At 37.0% G+C, this 21,349-nt stretch overlaps 1 protein-coding gene across 6 annotated transcripts in view; it reads left to right on the top strand.

Annotated features, from left to right (window-relative positions):
- NIPBL (NIPBL cohesin loading factor) overlaps positions 1-21,349 on the top strand; it is a 157,964-nt gene that overhangs the window by 6,321 nt on the left and 130,294 nt on the right. For 5 of the 6 annotated variants that reach the window (XM_050986877.1, XM_030236655.2, XM_030236657.2 and 2 more), the window contains exon 1: positions 3,930-4,073. The gene's annotated coding sequence lies outside the window, so the exon portion shown is untranslated. Of the gene's footprint in view, positions 1-2,533; positions 2,641-3,929; positions 4,074-21,349 lie in introns of those variants that run through there. The other variant, XM_030236653.2, reaches the window with a different exon arrangement.

Genomic DNA, 21,349 nt, shown 5'->3' with positions numbered 1-21,349 from the left:
AATACTTGACTCCTCAGGCTTCTTTGGCTTTTATTTAACCTGTACCACTGTGACTTTCATATTTAGGTTGCTTAGTTTCCACAGTGAATATTCCCCAGTCAATAAGTTACATGGTGCTATTATTTGTTCCTGTGAACTAAACGCAATGCAAAGAATATAATTTTGTATTACTTGTCATACAGTGTACGTTATTAATTTCTTCCTAATCATTGTGTGGTCCAGCCTTAACACCAGATTCTAAACAGAGTACTTAAATTTAGGGTGATAGCTAATGATTCTGTTACTGTATTGAGATAACAAGCTAGCACTTTTTATAGGAAAGTTCTTTCCAATTATTGAGAGAGTATATAAAATAAACAGTCATAATTAAAAAATTATTTTATTGACATGTCCTAATTATTTAAAAATCTACCTAGAAATACATAAACTGTAATATGGGTAATATACATACCTGTAAATTACTAGGAGGTAAACAGAATGCACAGTGCTTGTGCATCACTAAACAACTTAAAATGACAGGTAAACAACTTAAAATGACAGGTTCTTGAATGTTATACTGGCCTTTAAAGGGACAAAAATGGTAAAGATCAATGCATTTTTCAATAATTATACAGAAAAAAATCAAATTACAACAATCATATCTAAGAAAAAAATGGTACCAGGTGTATTTTTACTCCAGTATTACATGCTGTCCATAATTTATGAAGCTGAACAACATCATATAGCAGTCAGGGAAGTTAACGTAAGAGTGAAGAGGGCAAAAGAGGTCCCTTCTCTACTTTCATCAATACCATCTTTGCATTTATAAAGCTTATCTCAGTACACAGCAGCAGCAGTTGTATACAGCAGCAAGAGACACCCCTACAGCTTTCCATATATTTTGTGAAAATTGGTTGAATTCTCTCTCCATGAAGATCTTTAATTTCTGCCTTTTGAATTAAGATTTACTTTGAAGAACAAAAAACGAGTCTCAGAACAACAGACTGGATAAATAGCTTAAATTTATGGGAACTCAGTCATTTGTTTTGGGCAAAAGAAGCTTTTGCCCTGGACATGAAAGGGAGCAGGATTAAGTTCTAAAGCTTTACCCTGAAAGTTGCAGTTCATTTTCCGGACTAAATACGTGTAGATTTGTCAGGGGAGTTCAGAGCTCTGCCCTTCTCCACACTGCAACCAGCTTTGTTCATGCAGTGTATGCTCCTTAGTGTGCTACAGTCATGGTTGCATGGCTCCATAGCTCCTCCCATACAGATTAGGGCTATCCCCACCCCATGACTAAGGCCTGGAACAGAAATAAGGTTTAAAGGCTTTTGCTGTAGTTCTCAGGTAATCTGAAATACTTGATTTATCACTTCTCTGGTCATTTCAGGCATAATGACATGAACCCTATGCATACTAAAGTGTTCTTAGGAATATAGTGAACATCTATTCTGCAATAGACTGTCATGAGTGAGCTTTTGAAGCAGAATACAAGGAACTGCTTGTCTGAATGCAGTCAAAGAATTTGATCTTTCATTTTAAAAAGTGGAATTAAAATATTTTGTTTCCCTTAAGGAAAATAAAATCCTGATTTACCCATATGTGTTACACACCACCTTCTAAAAGAACTAATGGTTTAAATTAGTTGTTCTCTTGTGCAGGTAATACAGCATAGTACTCAAGTAAAAGAGTCATTTCTACAAGTTTTTTTCGTTGATTGCTATCTTAAAAGCATTAAACGGTCTAGTGATATTCTCATTGAAACCATATAAAATTCCAATGTATTTTGTATTTTATTTACATATTAATACACCAACTAAGGAAAAAATAATTACTTAAATAATTACTAAAATCACAGAAAGACTCCATCAACATGAATTGGTAACAATCACTTAGAAGTAGATTGAAATAGTATTCCTAAGCTTTGTAATTTTAGAATTACATTTTCCTGGAAATTCATAGATGTATAAGTACACAAATATATGCTACATGAACTCCAGATAGTTAGTTCCTTAAATTATATTTTATTTCCAGGAGAACGTAAATCGTTTTCCCCTTGAGTTAGAGTTGAATGTATTAAACTAAGTGGAAAGACTTAAGGACACACTTCATTTGCAACACCAATTATTTACCTTTATTTCAAATTAATAACTTCAAGTTAAAAATGCATAAACGATTACAGGATTGGGACCTTTTATATTAACTAGGAACAAAGATCTGTAATACATTTTTTCAGAACCCAGTTTATTCTGTCTCTGTTAATAGGTACCATTACAATAATAGTATTTCCACTACTGAATTACCATGTTTTCCAGTGCCATCTTCACTTCAGTACTTTTAAACAAAAACGCATACACTAATAAACCAAAATTTGATTCATCCAAAATTTTGTAGTAGTTTAAACATAAGAGAGGCATTTGAAAGCTCTATTAAGACAGAGCACAATTCAGAAAATCCTAAGCATTAGAGAGATCAGGTGCACTGGTGTAAGATTTTATCCCTTTGTACAAATAACATTTATCCAGCGCTGAAAGGGTGTGTTTATATGTCACAGGGGATTTACAGCTGTGTCCAGCTGATTCCTGGAGTCGACAGACAAGGAGTGCTTCCTCTAGAAATGAAAGGATTTTTGTCCAAGTACTGAGCAGCAAACGACATTAAGTGAGTACTAAAAGACATAGTTAATTCATGGGATATAAATTCTTCTTCATTATTATCCTGTGCTATGATTATTCAGTTTTACCTGTAGAGAGGAACACCAGAAAGTCTTTCAGTTTAGGACATGCTCTTTATCCAAGCACTCCTTCACAACATACAATTAAAATATTTCCAGTAAATCTGGTGGCGGTGGAGCCTCAGCCTCCAGCGAAGGACATTTCACCTGAACATCAGTATTTTTCCCTGTGCTCGTCCAAAAAGCCCGTTTTTGAAAGCCACTCCCGTTCCGTATGTCCATCTGGAAATCCCTCGCCCCGGCAATGCTTTGAGCAGCGGGTGTTTCGGTTCCAGCGGCGTGGCCTTTCACATCCACAGAGAAAGGGCATGAGCGGCGACAGTAACTCCAGCGAGTGTCCCACCTCGCAGGGGCTGCCGCCTTTGAGGGTTCAATTTAAGGGTCCTTTCCAGGTCTGCCTCCTGCGAGGCAGCCTTTTGCAGTCCTCCTCCTCCTCGTCCTCTCCACCATGCTTAAGCAGGACAAAAAAAATAAACACCAAAACGTGTATTATTTTTCCAAGAGAATCCCTTCTTCACAAATCCTCAGCGCAGTCTTGAACATAAACTTCGGTCTCGTTCCGCGCACCAAAAGGCAGGGGAGGAGGGGGAAAATAAAAAAAGGAGAAAAAAAGAGAATGTCTTGCAGCAGGGAGAGGAGCTACGCAAGAGAGGCACTGCCGGGAGAGGCGAGGCAAGGGAGCCCCTCCAGCTGCAGCGGCGGAAGCGGCGCTGGTGGAGCGAGGGAGCGATCGGGCGAGGAGGAGGCAGCGGAGGGAAGGGGAGGTTGCTGGTGTTTGGCGCCGGTGGAGGGAGTCATTCCTGCCGCTGCACTTCCGGTCGGCATTTTGTTCTGAGAGGGAGCGAGAGAGACACACACAGGATCCTTCCCCCTCCTCCTCCTCCTCCTCGCCCTTCTCTCCCTCTGCCCCCCCGCTCGGTACCGACTCACCGTGCCCAGGCCGCCCCCTCCCCGCCCTCCTGCGCTCGCACTCTCGGAGGGAGCGGCGGCGGCGGCGGCCCCTTGGCACCGCTTCCCCTCGGCCACCCTCCGCTCTCTCCTCGGAACGCGGCTCGGAACCGGTTCGGCGCGGCGCGGCCCGACCCGTGTTGATGTTGTGAAGCAGGCTCGGGGGGAAGGGATTTGCCTCGGCCGCACACCCCCCGGCTCTACATGTTCGCTGCACTGAGGAGGAGACGGAAGAGGAGCCAGCCCCCCTCCCGGCCCGGATTATTGTTGTTATATTATCTCCCCTCCTCCTCCTGCTCCGCGGCGGCGGCGGCGGCCCAGCGGCGGCGGCGGCTCCTCTGAGGAGGGAGGGGGGCGGATTTCTCTCCCCCTCTCTCGGATTCTCGTTGGATTCAGACGCCGATTTGCTCAGGTAATCCCCCCTCCTTGTCTCCCCTTCCCCTCCCTGCCCTCTCCAGCAGCGGGCCGGGCCTCTCAGCCCAGCGGCCCAGCACTGCCGGGAGCAGAGGGGATTAGCTGTTATCCGGGGTAGAGGGGAGTAAGTGGCAACCGGAGGTGTTTATTTCGCAGCCCCCCTTCCTGCTCGGTCGGGTTTGGCGGAGGAGGTTGGTTCGTGCCGGGCTGCCGGGAGGCCCAGGCCCGGCGGAGGGCGCAGGCCCGCCGGCCAGCGCCTTTACTCCAGCTCGGGGATTAGAAAGGCGAAGCGGCTGCTCAGTGACAGGCCTCAACCCGAAAAGAGCAGGAGGAACAGGAGGAGGAAACAATACAATTAGTCGCAAATGTGCACTGATCCTTTCCCATATTTACAACTTCACCTAGGGCAAGGAAGGAGGGTCCCAGTGCAGACAGCCCTCTGAAGTGGGGCAGCAGTAAGTGGAGGCATAGAGGAGGAGAGACAATGTAAATACTCAGGACCAAAAATGCCACTTGTCTTTGCCATTACCTTATTCTTCTAACTAAGTGTGTTCTGAACATTCAAAAGTTTAAATGCTTTTGGTTTTATAATCTTTAGATGTTTAATTTCTAAACATTATTGATTAGTATGTTAATGACTTAGTATATTTATAGCATTAAATAGTGCTTGAAGGCTGATTGACATATCACAAACACCTGCAGACCCAAGAAATACAGATAGCCTAGCATATTCTATCAGGTATTCCACACAATTTTGGTGTCTGTGTCCTGTATATGCTACGGGAATATATGTTAAAGGAAAAAATACCATTTTCTCCATCTAGCAAACGGAAAACAGGTAAGGGATCGTGTGTTAAGTGCTGTGTTTATGACATAAGGGATCAAGGTGAAGATGAGATCTTAACCAAAGTACTTGAGAGTCACATGTAAATTTATTTAAATGAAATGTGACAAATGCTTAAAAAGTATCATCTTTTCTTGCCAGGCTATATCACACTGAGATACCTAGGTTGTTATTGGCTGTTTGTGTCCATGATGTTTGAATATGTAATTAGGCGTCATTTCTACAGGTCAACTGTGTTTTGAAAATGACTGTTTATTAGTCTCAGGTCTTTATAAATAAATAGTAGCTGATTTACAATAAAGTAAATCTTGGACTTATAAGTGGTAGAGTTGTAAATGTTGCTAAAAACTCAGGCACATTTAAACAAACACCCTGTTTATTTAATAAAAATACTTCTACAGAAATTACGGCAGGAAATTTTAAGATACAAAGTTTTCATCCTTGTAGAGAGGAATTTGTTAGTGGCAAACGATTTGTGATATTACATAATTTGTTACATTTTTAGCAGGTTTTTTAGTTGTTCAGGTAGCTCTGCTGTTATAATACATGGTTACTATATCTTATAGAGTAACTTTCTGGTGCATTGTGTTGAGAGTCTTGTAAATGAAACTGTGCTGTCGTGCCTCCCGCGTGCCCTGATACATGTTTAAAAGGGTGAAGTTAATATAGCTGTCACGTAGAAGGCGTGTTTTTAATGCTGTAAATCCGTGTAGTAGTCAGTAGCGTGTCCGTGATTTGTATTGGTCAGGGAGCAGTTTGAATTTTAAAAAGCCAGAAGATCCTGCTGAGCCCCAATCCCGGCCTCCCTTCCTCCCACTAATCTCCCATTCCTGTCTTTGTGCTGCCTGGTCCTGTTAGACACTGTTTGCAACAGGGCCTCAGGCCTACGTGCGTGGAGAGGAACCATTTACAGTTCGAAAAAGCAGCTTTTTTTTTTTTAAACTTTGTGAAATGCAGAGGGAGCCACTAGTCGTCTCTAACTGTCCCCACCTCGGTGTGTAACAGCGGAATTGCTGTTTGCTTTTGCCCCGTAGTGTGCATGGAGACCGAGTGTAACTCTGCTTCACAGGAAAGAAAGGACTGTGCAGAAGTAGTTGTAGTTCTTGGGTAGTTTTCATCATCAGGAAGCGACATTACAGCCCTCGCATTTCTTGCATCTATGCTTCAGGCGGCTGCCGTTCTAAGAATGTGTTTGTTAAGCTAACAGTAGTGAACTTTTCTGACTGATTTTTCATTTAAGGAGGGTTGCTTTAAATATTCTCGATATGAGCAGGAAATGAGCTACTGTAGTTACACAGTTCCTGTCAAGTTTATCTTGCTAGGGTTGTGTGGTTGTGTTTACAGCACCATTTTTTTTTTTTTTTTAATCGGAACGGATGCACTTTTCTGGAATGAAGAATACTTGTATTTATAAAGGGAAATATAAGATGTCTATTTTTATTTGTAATTTGTTTTTTGGGTTTGTTCTTATGAGCTGTATGTGGTTAATCTTGAATTAGTTGCTTGATCAGTTTATATAGTTTTACAGAAGTGTTTAAAGTTGAGAGATTTATAAGAGGGCTTATTTTTCTTTTGAGTTGCATGTTTTAACATATTTGCGAGCGTGTGTATGCATGTGTGAAGCAGGCCTGTTACACTTGCACACTACTTTTTCCCAGATGTTAGGAGCTTCTACTAAGTGTTTATCACAACAGCTAGCTGCTTAAGGACAATGTATTTATTTTATTGGTGTTATGGAAATACAAAATTAATTATTCTGGAGATGTTAGTTGTAACTATTATTTTTTCAAAAAGAGAAAAATGCTTCTTTCTGTGTTTTATCTTGTACTTTTTCCTGCTTTGTGCATTTTGAATTTACTTCCTCTGCACAGGTTGTTTTTTTCCCCTCAACTTCTTAAACATTTTACCTAAGGGTATTCCAACAAAAATCCCTTCCTGAAATCTTTTGCTGTTAATTCAAGCTGGTTTTATACTTTTTAATAATCAAAACATAGAAACAGGCATGTCAGTAAAATATTTTTTTAAAAAATTTGAAATGTTTAAGTTTTGACTTAGAAGCAACAGACAGATCAGAGAAGCCAAATGATATACCAAAGCCTTTTTGAAAATCATTATTCTACATGAGAGCACAGGTACCCCATGAAGCCTTATGCTTGAGACTCCGTGTACATAAATATTCATACAACTCTTCTTGCAGAATCAAGGCCATAGATAGTAATTTCCTTAGGAGAGAAGTTTTTTGTTTGTGTTGTTTTTAATGTGATGATTAAGGTAATATAATTTAATCCTAAGTGTTTCCTGTATATAGTCCTCTACAATATAAATAAACTATATTTTGGAGGATACTAGGTGAAAAATATGGATTGATTTAAACTAGAGATCCTGTTCCTACTTTTATATGTTCTGTGGCAACTGGACTTTCATGTCTATTATATTACAAAATGTTAAACTGATTCTACCACATTTATATTAATATATCATAAAAAATTGCACAAGACATATGAAGTGTCTGGACAATTGCTGTAACTAGAGAGAAAAATATGTACTATTATCCTGAATATCTAGACCTAGGAGAGAAATCAAGTAATCAAATTCACAACTTTATAATTTCTAGAAAGTATGTTAGAGGAGTATGTAATATTCATGAATGTGTGTAATTTGGATAATAACCATGGGCATACTTAACCAGAAAAATATGAGTAGTTGTAGCTTTAGAATTCATTGACTAGTAGGTGTGAGGTGGGTCATCAGGTATGGGTGGCTATTTAGTATCACAAAACACTAAGAATATTTAACATTTGAAAGAATGGCCATTTCAGTATCATACCACTTATTTTAAATCTTGTTTTTCATTTGCCTTTATTAGAAGTAATTCAGGTTAGGTTGGCTCCTGATTTTGGAACATCAGCAGTAATGAACACTCAGTTGTAGAGAGATATCTGCAAGGAAATGCTTGAAATTGGTTAATACCCATGTATTGTTGCTAATAACTCTGTACAATAATGATCTCTTTTTATTGTAAAAAAGGAAGTATTCTTGAAATTAAGAAAACAAGTGTTTTAACTTGTTTAATTGCAAACTTCTTAATATAATTCGTCTACATTTGTATTTTTATTTTCTTGTATTACAAACATACTTTTTAGTAGCTGATCCTGACTTCCTGAAATAAGTGCTTACGTTGACATGTATGACACCCATGAATAAGGAAATTGCATTTGAGGGGATTGTGCAGGACCTGTGATTTGTGTTTCACTTCCTGTCCCTACTGTTAACCATGTAAAACCTCCCCAGCAAAAGGGAGGGAAGAAAGGATTTTAGCCCATCTGTATGTGGAAACTGAAAGGGATTCCAGTCAGATTGAATGTGGTTTATACTGTATTTTAAGGTGATTACTTAGTCTACACAAATAACTTCAAAAGAATGTAAATATCCAAGACCACTTTTCATGTTGAAGTCATAAAAAATGGTAGAAAAAGTTAATTTTGTGGCCTTTAGAATTTGTATCAGTTGTAACTGTAAGTGACCAGAGATCTCAGATTCTTTTTATATGAGTAGATAACTAAATTTTTCATTTTATTGCTGTGTTTGATTTGAACCACTCTTGTTTTTGTAGCAGCATATATATGTAGACATGCAATGTGTTTTAGAGGAACAGTGTCAGAAAACCCTAGGCTGCAAAATAAGGGAGTCTTATAAGGAAACAGCACACTGAGGAGCTAGCCACAGTTTTCAACCTTGCAGCCCCAGTTCAGTGCCTCATCCAGTGCATGTAAAATGCCCCTGACCACTCTTATAACCTAGTTTATATACTTATCATTCAGTGTGTAGCCTGTTTCCTTATTACCTGCTCTGTACATCCATCTTTCAGGAGGGCTGTAGTGTTTTAATATTTTAATTTGTAGAGTTATCTCAAAACAAGGTGCTTTGCAGACTTTAGAGAGTCTTGTTTTTGCACATCTGTAAAATATTTCTTCAATTTTATAGATAAAGGACTGAAATAGAATCAGATATTGAATTTTAAAAGCTTATGAATCTTATCTGTTGTGACATGCTTTACTCTTCAGATTTTTAAAGTAACTTTACAGCACTTAGGGAGTTCATAACATTGTTTTTGTTGGCCTTACTTGTGGTCATACATGTTCTGCGCTTCAACAGTCTAGGCTCATTGTTTCTCCTCCTGAAACCCTAAGAAGTATAGAATCGGTTTTCACTGGAGGCCTTAAATATCTATTAAATTTCAACTGTTTTGATCATGCCAACAGTTGGAAAAAAACAGACTGCCTGTCCTGAGAACCTAAGAAAGAATCACCATCTATATCTTAAAGTTTATTGGGGAGAAGAGAGAACAGGGTTGATCATTAACTCAAATCGCTCAGGTAATTGACTGTTGTGGCTACAATATTGAACATAGAGATACAAACTGTTACTGTTACTCTCTAGGATTGCTAGTTCCTGTTGGAAGGTATTCTAAGTATTGGGTTGGGATTCTTGGGGATAAAGCTCTGGCTTTTTACCTGATGATTGTTGCCCTTGATGTATAGTGCTTGAGAGCCCCCCCTCTACACCCAGTGGTCAGATCACTGCGATGTCAGTCAGTTGTCAGGCTCCTCTAAGACTATTAGTGAAGTAAGGCTGTTGAGTTGTAGTAAGTGCATTCCTCTCCAGAAGATTGCTTCGGGGCGGTAGGAAGTCCAGGTCCAAATGTGTAATTGTATCAGGCACAAAAGTTCTTGAACTTTTTTCTTCCCCTTTTGCTTTTTGTATCATGCTCAAAGCATGGCTCGGGGCCTGTGAGTACATTATGGAACAGGCAGAATAAGTAGCACTTTAGTCTTATTAACTTAATTCCTTTCTGTCTTGTGAAGATTTTTTATGAGAGTACATTTGTGGAAGTTTTTTATTAGTTTGTTTTATTTTTTCTGCTTTTAGTTTTGATTGTTTTTAAGAAGAGTTGTTTTTCATAAATGTCAGTTTTGGCAAAAGAGGTCTTGAATTTGAAACTTCTCAATGCACTGGTTTTGTTAACTGTGTTTTATTCAAATTCCTTAGTAGGAAAGTGTTATGTTCCACATGAGGCACTTTATAAGTTTGAGTTTCATGGCACTTATGTCATGTGCCAAATATGGGGCAGTGATCCTGCGAATAACAAGAAATGGTATATGATCAATGAGTATCACAATGCTCAAAAATTAAAATATAGGTCCAAGCAGCCATAACTCTAACATTTCTTAATATTTCTATGCTTGTTTTTGTGTTTTGCTTGTTTTAATATTTCTGTGCTTTTTTCTCCCTTTTTTTTCCCCCTCAAGCTCAACTGAATAACAAACATATGTCTGTGATAATGCAATCTCTATCTCTCATGTTTGAACTTAGCCTTTCTTCTATGTTGACCTCAGAAAGGATGAGGTTACAAATATTCAGTCTCTGAAATTTTGTTTTCAATTCTTATGACTTAATAAGACTGTCTGCATTTCTTTCATGTTATTTTCCATTCAGATGTGTTGATTTCTCTTTTTCTTCAGATATGTTTCCTGGATATTGAGAATAGGAGGAAGAATTTGGAGGGCCCTCACCAGGTGCTGTGTTTAGCAGCTGACTTAAAAAAATTACTGTAGAAAAAATACTCTGGAACCTGCTTTTTAGTAATGTAAAAGCTGGACAAGTTTTGATGATATTCTAATGAGACTGTGGGGAGAACTTATGGGGAGTTCTTTGTGAAGATCTAAAATCTTTGGGGTTTTTTTTAACTTTATGTTTTTTTTCTGAAGGGAAAATTTTAAATCTGCTTGGTGATGTGTTCGTTATGTTTCTAGTTAAAACGAAGATGATGTAATTGCTTTTTACTGAGTGAATGCTATATTTCCTTTTTCTTTCTTTTGAATTAATGGAAGATGGATTTTTCTCTGCTATCATGCTCAGTAGTGGTTGTCTCTTCCTGGCAGTTTCTTTTAAAAACTCATGTTCATGAGGCATAACCTGTGACATAGCACAGTTTCATTTATCCTGTTAAAATTTGGCAGTCACAGGAATTTGAAGCATTGCTTAACACTTCCTAGCTGACTTTAAGAATGCATGTTACTCCTTGCATGTAGGTAGGACTGGTTCTCCTCTGTTTCCTGATTACTGATGTACTTTTTAATGGCAATGATTTTACTTCTGACTTTGCTAAACTTCAGTCATTTGGGCCAAAATCTTCCATGTTGAGTGAATGCCCTTTATTGACTTATTATCTGAATAATATTCAAAGTGAACATAGTTCACTATTCATAAGGCTTCATATAGTTCATAAGGCTTCTAAGGATTGTGATAGAGGAAAAATATTTTTAAATTATTCCTGACCTTTTTTTCAAGCTTTTCTTTGGGAAAAGGAGTTTAGAATTTCAGTGTGAAATAACTTTTTACATTAAGGATGTACATTTAGTTGCTATTTGAAAAACTTTCAGAAAACTGAGCAAATTATTAGTGTCTAAAAAAATTAACTGACTTCCTTGATTGTAGGCACTATTGTTTAAAAACTTTGTTATGCACAACAGAGCTTTCCTAACAAGTTCTAAGCAGTGAGATAGATGTACAAACTCTTGGTTTTATGGTTTCCATTCTCTGCTTATCCACAATGCAGATTAATATAAGTGTATAAAAGACAAGAAGTGAAATTGCAGATAGATGGAAGGGTGAGCATATGGAGAAGGAGAGCAGTGGACTGGAACTGGACTTAGACGGGTGGAGAGGGAATGGAGTTTGAAGGGTAGGAATTGGGAGAAGGCAGGAGCTTTGAAGTTCTTATGGAGCAGGGCCTCTCCTTAAAGATAATCAGCACATCTATGAAGACAGTCTAAGAGAGTTGGGAATGTCTGAAGAAAAGAAGGCTTTGTGGAGAGACTTCATAGCACTTCTCAGTACCTAACTGGGGCATTTCATGAAAGCTGGAGAGGGATCTTTTACAAGGGCATGTAGTGCTGGGACAGCAGGGAGTAGCTTTAGGATGACAGAGGGAAGGTGTAGATTAGATCTTAGGAAGGCATTTCTTACTGTGAGAGTGGTGAGACAATGTGTTGCCCAGAGAAATTGTAGCTGCCCCATCCCTAAAAGTGCTCAAGGCCAGGTTGAATGGGGTTAGTGGAAGGTGTATTTGCCCATGGCAGGGAAGATGACCTTTAAGGTTCCTTCCAACACAGATTCATTCTGTTGTTCTATGAAATAATGACTGAACTCTAGTGACTTGACAAAGGAGCTGGCGGGGGAGATACAAATAGCCTTAAGAAAGATAAAGGAAGTGCTGTGAAACAACCTTATCAAGAAGCAAAGGCAAAAAGATACTGTGGATTTGCTTGTACAGTCAAGGAAAGCAGTTCAGGGATGAGAACGGATGGGAAGTGTGTTCTGAGAGAGGCCAGAGAAGGGATGGAGAAGAAATTGCCTGAGAAGCCAGAAGAACAAAACAAGGATTGGCTGGGCAAAGAAGCATTATTTCACACAGAGGAATTCATTGTTTGAGTTGTCTTTTTTTTTTTTTTTCCCTAAACTGAGAAAATTACTTAGCAAAAAAAAAAAAAAAAAGGTCAGAAATTAAGACTAATTCTTTTAAGAGCTAATCATAGGAGGTTCTGTAGTTCAGATTACCTATATAAGTATGTGTGCTACCTTTGTGAATGCATTATGGTATTCTTAAATCCGTAATCCCTTTTTTACTGACAACAGGATGTCTATTTCAGTGATTGTGTAAAATAAATTGAATTGTGTTTTTTTGACACAGCAGGTTTTATAAATATCTCCAAGTATTTGCTTCAGATATTGTTGATTCTGCCTTGGAGAAAGGGATAAACTCTAGAGATTGCTTTCAGTCCTGTTTTTATGATTAAACATTTTGATTCTCTTTTGTGTTCAGTGTGTAGCCTTTTGCCTGAATTGTTTTATGTCATGAAGTCCTGCTCTAGAGACAGAAGTCTTAATTTCTTCATAGGCTTTTCTGTGGTCTGTACTGAAATATTGTAATTCCACAGTTAAGCTCCACAAATGCTTGTTTTTAAAGTGCTTTTGAGGGTAGTATGTAATCACATAAGTTGAATGCTGAGATTAAAAAGTTGATCTTTATTATCTTTGGAAGTCTAACTGGAACAAGTATATAACCTTAACTTTAAATTACTGGCTTTTTTTTTTTTTTTTTTTTTGTATCATGATTTATATGGTAATAGTAGAACAGATTTTGTTAATTTTGGTTACAAATATGACTAATCAGTGCTTGTTCAAATTAGGCTTTGGAGCCTGCAGGATAAAAGGAACACAGAAATATTGCCATTTATAATAAAAATAGAATGAAATTCCCAAGAGTGGCGTTTTTCTGTTTCCTGCTATCTGATCTGAAAGCCTCTTTCCCTTCGTATTTTCTTTGTTTTTACTTGGACTTGAAGTGTCTTGTGTACAGCCGACCTTACAGCCTTTCAAATAGACTCTGATTCATTTCCAGAGCAGATCCCTCCTGTAAGCTGGAGGAAGATTGGGCCTGAGGATGGCAGAGAAGTGTTACACAATTACATAATACAAGGACCATGTCAGAATTCTTGGAGGCAAGGGACATTTATTAACTTTTGATTGACTTTGCAAAGACTTTCCACGTGGGGGTTGGGGATTTCCTGTAAAAGTCTAGAAACTTTTGAGTCAATGCTCAGAAAAAGTAATGGTTTAGTATTTGTTGATGTCAGCTGTTCAGTGCTGAATGTTCTGCTTTAGAGGATGTTTTTAAAGTCATGCTTCTAACATTTCTAATAGTAAGAGTTTTAACATACAGCTATGCATTTAGTGTGATGCATTTCTAAGCATTGTCTTGTAGAATAGCTGTTAGAGTGAAATGAGTGAAATTTACAATCTTGATTTCTACATCATAAAAAGGAATTGGAATGAGATCAAAAAGGGACTTTGTTGTGATACTGCTATTGAAAATGTCATCCCTTGAATGTCAGTCAAAAATTTGAGATGTGAGAGATGCAAAATGGAACTTAGCTCCTCTGGTGCTAATTAAGGCATCCATATTGGTTAGTTGATAGAAAACACTGGAGAGATTTTCACATCCTGGAGTTCAGTTTGAAGCATTTTATTTGAAAATCATATTCTCTCCTTCAGGTTTTTTCCCTGTTCTAATTAATTTTCTTTGCACTGTGATGTAGTACTCCTTCAGCAGGAGGAGAAGGGAATGGTCACCTCCCTATAAAATATAAAGCCAGTCAAAGGCACTAAGAGATAATGACAAATGCATGTTTGAATGTCCTGCTACTGAGGAGGATTTCAGAATCTGTTAGATGCCTCAAGCGAGTGTTCAGTATCTGTCCTCCTGAAGTTTTAAATGAAGTGTTGGAGGCAGTGGCAAGTATACAGGGCCAAGTAATCAATTTTCTATGATAGGTATGTTCAAAGCATGTTTATGACTGGACTTTCTTACTCTGGAGGTCTTGCCCAGACTTATGGGTAAAACAGGTGAACTGCTTGGTACTGACACACACTGAAGCAAGGTTGTTGGTGAGCTTTTCTGGTGATAAGTTAGGTGACTAATGGCTTAGAGAGTTGTAAGAACACACTGTGCACTCCAGAGTCACTATTATAAAGGGTTGTTTAGAGTTATGACTCTGCATATTTACTTACTGGAGTAATTCCCTCCGGCATTCTATCTAACATGATGTAAAATTTAGTCATGTTATTTGCAAAAATAGGTAATTTATTTTTACCATGGAAAATATAATTAAAATATTTGGAGAATTGAAATAAAAATTGAATGGTGTAAAGACTGTTTTGTCTGTAATTCGCTAAATATCATTACATGAACAAGGCGTCATACTACTGGAAAGTAAACTTTCTCAGTTTTCACATATGAACAATCCATCATACTACTGGAAAGTAAACATTCTCAGTTTTTCACATCATACTATAATTTTAGCCCACAACCTGGAGAAAGAATAATGAGACCCATTTATTTAATTTTGTGGTGTATTAAATGCTTGCCTTGAACTAGTAGGCTTTAGAATAGGAATTCCTTTTTTTTTTTTTTTTTTTTTGAAAGTGTGTTCTTTCCTGACAAATCTTTTTCCTAGACTCAAAGCAGACATATGATGTCATGGAATTAAGCAAATTCCTAATCATGTCTTGATAAACAATTAGTCAGTGAAGTCTTATAAATAAAAAACTCTGTAGGTGGACTTCTGAGAATTCAACACAAGTCCTGAAAATCTGAAGTTATTACATGCTCATTTACAGTGAATGTTAAATTGTGTATATGTAGCATGTGGCAATTGCACATAACTTGGGTTAATTTAAACCTGTTTCATTGCTGGCTAAGGAAGGTTGGATTAATTTGCATTTTTCGTGGGCATTATGTACAATTATTGGAAGTCAGCTGATGCATAGTTAACTAGACAGTGTAATCTACTTGGACTAATCAGCTTGCCCAAGTGTGGCTGTCACCCCACGTAGCCCTACGTAAAATTTGGGTGAGAGCAGTGCCTAAACCAAAAACATTTAAGGTCTACTACCTGCCCCGAGTTATTGATACAGGTGTAGATTGGAGCAAGTCTTTTGAGAAGGACAAATAAAATGGATGAAATCCTTGCTGTAAAATACACAAATTTTGTAATTCTAATAGAAGATATCATAAAGCTTGTTATAGATATAGCAGATAATTATTTTCAACAAGAGTGGAAACATTGGTTTTATGATGATGCTTAAATACTTATGCTGTTTTGTAATAAATCAAACAATAGTTAGAAAATTTACATACTTTAGTTTTAAAGGTGACCCTATAGAAACAGCATCAGTTACCAAATACATTAAACTTGCTGCACAAAACTTAGAAGTTTTGTTTGCAAAATGGAAGTTACCTTGATAGAATTCAATTTAGTTTCATGTGCATGATTATGGTTTATAAACATTCTGTAAATCAACTTACATGCAGGTTCATTCATAATGCTTTAAAACTATACTTTTGCGAATGGATTACTTTCAGTAATCCAGGGTTTACACAGATGTGATTACTAAAAATTGATAGCAACGTATTTGCTTCCTTAAATAAGAAGTAACAAGAACCTTAATGTAGAGTGTTCACATATAATAGAATATTTATTTTATGAACTCAATTATTATAGTAGTAAATAGTGGGTGCACACAAGACAAAATAGCTCTTTTTTTCTTTAGATAAGACATGATAATTTTTAGGCTAGATTTGCCCAATAAGAGTAACAATAGATTTGTGGCCCTGTTGTAGTTACTTTGTGTTCTGTGGTTAATTCATTTTTTCATAATCACTGTTTGTTTCATGAATCTTTGTAAGTTAAAGATGTTTGTATTTTGGGGGAATGAATGGGGAGTGAGTTGTGGTCTGGAGTGCTAATTGAAGATATGTAGTGGTAGGTTCTTAGTTATGATTGCTTTGCAGTAACTCTCTGAACTCTGAACATAGTTTAATAAATTCAGCACTCATTTACTCACTTGCTAACACATTTATCAGTGGTGTGTTAGTTGGCATCAGATAACTTGAATGATTTTTTTTTTTAATAGAAACACCTGTAAAATGCTTATGTATTTGTTTGGGTAATAAGTCAGATACTTGTCCACTGAAAAAGTGGAGAGTTCTCTGAGAATTCACCTTTAAGTCTTTTAGAAATTAGAAGTGCCTACTTGACAGTTAGTGTCTTAGAAAATGTAGAAGAGGATGTTTGTTATGAGTAAACAGTAGGAATAATTAGCAGTGGGGGGAGCTTAGGTTCCTTGTAATATGAACCTGGAAGACACAAATGTAAGTGAATGTTGGATTATTTGAGGTAGGAGTTCAATACTATACAGAATACTACTGTCAGGATAAATTTGTGGTTTAGACGCTAGTATTATCATGTGTGCCAAAGCATGTAGACAATAATCTCAAACATTTGGCCTGGGAAGGCCACTTGTAATCTGCAGGCTCTAATTTATGGTCTCCCATGGCAACTGTTAAAGAGAAAAAAGGGTTATGAATTAAGATGTGTCCCACAATCATATCCTATGAGTTTAATGTAAAGAGTTTATTTTTTTCTGGATATAAACTACCTGTTCACACAGGAACAGATCTTTACCTTGCTGCTGAGGTGCCCTACTCCTTGTTGTATGTTTAACCATGGAGATTGGTAAATTAGCAATTATTCTGTTGGAAAACAGGACAAAAACTCAGTACTTTCATGGCCTGGACAAGTGGCTATCAGTGGTTAGTGTGCCTGCCTGTATAGGTGGCTTGGCATCCAAAATAAGAATGAAAGACTTTTAGCTACTCCTTATTCCTACTTTAATGTGTGTTCATGTCAGTCTTGATGCAAATCAAAGGTATGTGAGGCCTGATCTGTTTGAGATGCTTCTGGTTTATCTTCAGTGACATGTGAATGAAATTAGGGGGGTGCCACCCTTAATTTTTGATGCTTCTGAATTTTTAGAATATCCCCCAAAAGACGTGTTGTTTCTGTGTCCCCTTTGTGCTAATATAACTTTCAGTTTGGAAAAAAAAGCAAATGGATTCTAGCAAAGCTGCAGAGAATTGAGAAAAAACTCCAAAATGAGCTTGTGACTTGAGAAATATTAATGTTTCATGGCAGAAAGATTGAGCTGTCGTTCTAAAAGGTGCGTGTTATCAGCTTCATCTCAGGAAAGACTGCAAAGATCACCTTTAGTCTTCCTGCAAAGGTACTGCCCTAAAAATATACATTTCTAGCAGTGCTGTGATTTACGTCTTACTCTGTATGTATTTATTATTATTCATTGGGTGATTTATGATTGGCAAACAGCTGTAACTGTACTTATAAGACAGTGAGCTGAAAATCATAGCACACTTATTTTAGGATATTCTAAAATGTATAGTTTTAAAGTTATTAGAAGATACAATGATAATAATTGAATTTTATGAGGGTTTCATAGTTTTTTTTGAGATAAATTTTACCTATCTCAATTGATTAAAGCGTGGTGATAATAACACCAAGGTTGGGGATTTGATCCCCATGTGGACCATTAATTTATGAGCTGAATTATGATCCTTGTAGGTCTTCCAATTCCGAATATTCTGTGATCCTTTGTGATGCTTCAGATATAAGTTACCTCTATTTTAAAATCCAGTCCCTTCCTAGAAAAAAGGGAACATGTAACTGCAAATTATTCTAGTTCAACAGGTTATGAAAATAAAGTGCTCAGTATCCAATTGTGTGACTTCTATTAAAAAATTAAGCATGACTCACTAATCTGGTCTTCACTTTATTCATTAATTTGATTATCTGCATGGTCAGTTATGATTATCCTTGTATTTGTAGTGTATGGGCCATGGTTCACCTTTACCTTAGCAACATCTGGAACAATAGTGGTGTCTGAATTCTAGTCAAAAGTTTTCTATTAAAGCCTCAGTGAAATTGAGAGCTGTAATTAGGCTTCTCTTGCACCGTAGTGAGGTTCAAACCTTTAAGAAGAGATGGTTGTTGTTTAGAGTGAAGTAGCTGGAGAATAATTATCTTTTATGTTCTTCTACATAAAAGATTAAGAAGAACATCTGTGTGTTGTCAGGAATGTAAAGATTCAGTGTGGATTTTTGTGGTGTGACCCTGTGAGGTCTAACTGAGCCTTCATGAAAGAGTTCTTGGGCCTTCCCTGTATTCCCACAACACAGTCAGCTGTGCAGCCCGGAACTTGGAACTGGGTCCCTGGCCTAAGACATTTTTTTATGTTAACTCATCAGTTCAGAATTTAGAGATGTAGATATAGGATGCACATGGATTCTCATTTAATCAATTTAATGGTATCTGCAGCTCATAGAAATAAAGTTCACAAATGGGAAAATGCAAATTTTTCAGTTTTGGTCATTAATTGATGACCTACTTTCTCATATTGGAAGGTGTGACTTATTTATATAAATATGGAAAAAATAGTTGCTGTATATGAATGAGTAAAGAAGCATTTGCAGTGCATTTATCCTCTCTCAGGTTTTACCAGTCATTTCTTTGAACAAGTATTGCTAAGAGCACCATTTTCTTTCACATATTAATGGGGTTTTGGCATTGTTTTTGTTTGTCAGCTTCATTGACTCCTTGCTTCTATAAGTGAGAGCTTGTATGTGTGACATAATTAGAATATACTTTCTGGATAGGCCATGTAAATACTTTAGCAAGTGAAATTGTAAACAGGCTTAGCTAAACATAAACCAAGCTGCTCTTACACTGAGACTTACATTTCTGGATTTCTTGGATGTCTCTGACCAGTTTAGATGTCTACTTTTCAGAAAAGTATAGTCATTTTTCATTAGTAAGGACTTGCTTATCTCTCTCTTTTCCCTCACTCTCCGATAATTTTGCAAATGGCTATTTAATCACTAACTCTTATAAGCCAGTGAAGAAGCCACATCATGAAAGGATGCTTAGGGAGTACAGCGAAATAAAAATCTTTCTTGTACTGTTTCTTTGGAGCTTTGACGGAAGATATTGGTGGTGTGAATTATGAATGAGGCTGGAGCTTTGCAAGTATGTGATGTGAACTGGATGGTCCCTTTTTCGCCTTGCAAAATACAGAGAGATGTATTTTGATGTCAGTGAGTTGGGTAGGTTTGTGGGAGAAAACTTGATTTCTGAGGGAGCATTTGTTGTTGATTTGCAATGAACTTCATTGTTTGTTTTGTGGTATTGCAGTGCTTGACTAAAATATTTTAAAACTATTTGGGAATACTTACTTTCAAAATATGTTGCTAAACTAGATCCTGAGAAATGTTTTGGCTGACTGAAAGATATTAACAACTTACACATTTCAATATAATAGAACAGATAATTCTGCCAGAATCTTTTATTTTCTTGGCTTTTGGGGTAAGAAGGATTAGCATGTATGAATGTGTTGTCTTGTTTTCTTACATATATTCAGTTTCAGCAGTTATAGGATCTAGTGAGGACTTTCTCTGTATGGAATGTACAGTTTTTGATGATTCTCTGCTCCAAAGCAAAACAGAAACAAAAAATGGCATCTCTGGTTTTTGGAAATCTTACATTAGTAAAAATCCTTAATTTGGCTTTTGAAAACAACACACTGATATTTTTGGGGAAAATTCAAATCAAAGTGTACTAGAGCTGCAATCGTAGAATGTATAAAGTGTTCTATTTCAGAAATAATGTAGTGTTATAAAGTTGAAACAACTAAATTCTGTTATTTTAAATTCAAATTGATTTAAATGGAAATATTTTCTAAGATGTGTCCACTTTGACATATGACAGTGTTCAGTGAAGCACTCTAAATAAAAAATTTCTCATTGAGTTACATGGATAGGTGTTTTGGAAGAGCATAAATATTTTCTCTCTAGCCACTAAAGGTGAGACAAGTAGGATTTTCACCAGTGTCTCCCCCTGTACTATATTTATAGGGATCTCAAACGCTGTAATGTTATCTGAATAATATCCTAAAAGTTCTGGCCATTAAATGATTTCTGTTTGTGTACATGTATAAGTTAGTATTGGTAAGATATCTTCCAGTCTTATATGCTTCTTGCTTTTCCAGTTATTTTCTAGATCCTGTTATGGTCCAGCAGTTAGACAACTTTGATCTCATGGATTATTTAAAATTTTTTGCTAAATAGGCAGGTTTATGGAGATATTGCAGGAGATGCCAAGGTCTTCAGGAGCAGGAGAAGATTCAATTGCCTTGGCACAAGCATAATTTTTTTTTTTTTTTTGAAAATACAAGACACAGAGAATTAAGGTGGTCTTCAGTCCGTGGTTCAGTTTGGTATCTCTCATCCATAACACTGCCTACTATATATTTTTGTCCAGGTTCATATGACAGGACAATTGTAATATGAACATCTGTCATTTTTCAGCTTCCCTGTTTCGAGTGTGCTACGTTTAATTTTCCCTAAGCTAAAAAAAAGTACTCTAGATGCTTATATTAAGACCAGCTAGGTAAACTATGGTATGAAGTTTAAGTGAATTTATTAATTTCCTGTACTATAAAATTGGTGGTTTAATTACAAGAATTTGACAGCATAGTACTAAGGAAGCATAAAGACTGTAAATCCAAGCCTTGATGGATGATGCGAAATAAAATCTCTTTTCAGATCAAGGAAGTTTATTAGGAGTGACCATGCTTAGTCAGTGCACACCCTCTTCTAAATTATAGAATAGGTACTTTGTTTATCTGAACAGTGAAACTTTTTCCACAATAGGCAGTTCAGAAGCTTTGCAATTACTGACATTAAATGAGTCTATTAAACTAGTTGATTCAGTGCTGTTGGGTTGTAGTGAGAAATAGCTGATGTCTATAGCTATGATCTGACTCTCCAAAACTGAAAAAGTAAGGAAAAATGCTTTTACTCAAAACTAATGACTGAACCCTGTTTATCAAGTTTTGTTTATGTTTTTGTAAGAGCCTCCTTAACACTGTGATTTAATTTGATTCTGTGAGAAGGGCAG

Source organism: Serinus canaria, chromosome Z (assembly GCF_022539315.1).
Source record: "Serinus canaria isolate serCan28SL12 chromosome Z, serCan2020, whole genome shotgun sequence".
In the NCBI taxonomy this organism is placed as follows: domain Eukaryota; kingdom Metazoa; phylum Chordata; class Aves; order Passeriformes; family Fringillidae; genus Serinus; species Serinus canaria.
The sequence above is the reverse complement of the archived record's forward strand: the minus strand, read 5'-3'. Positions and strand labels throughout refer to the sequence as shown.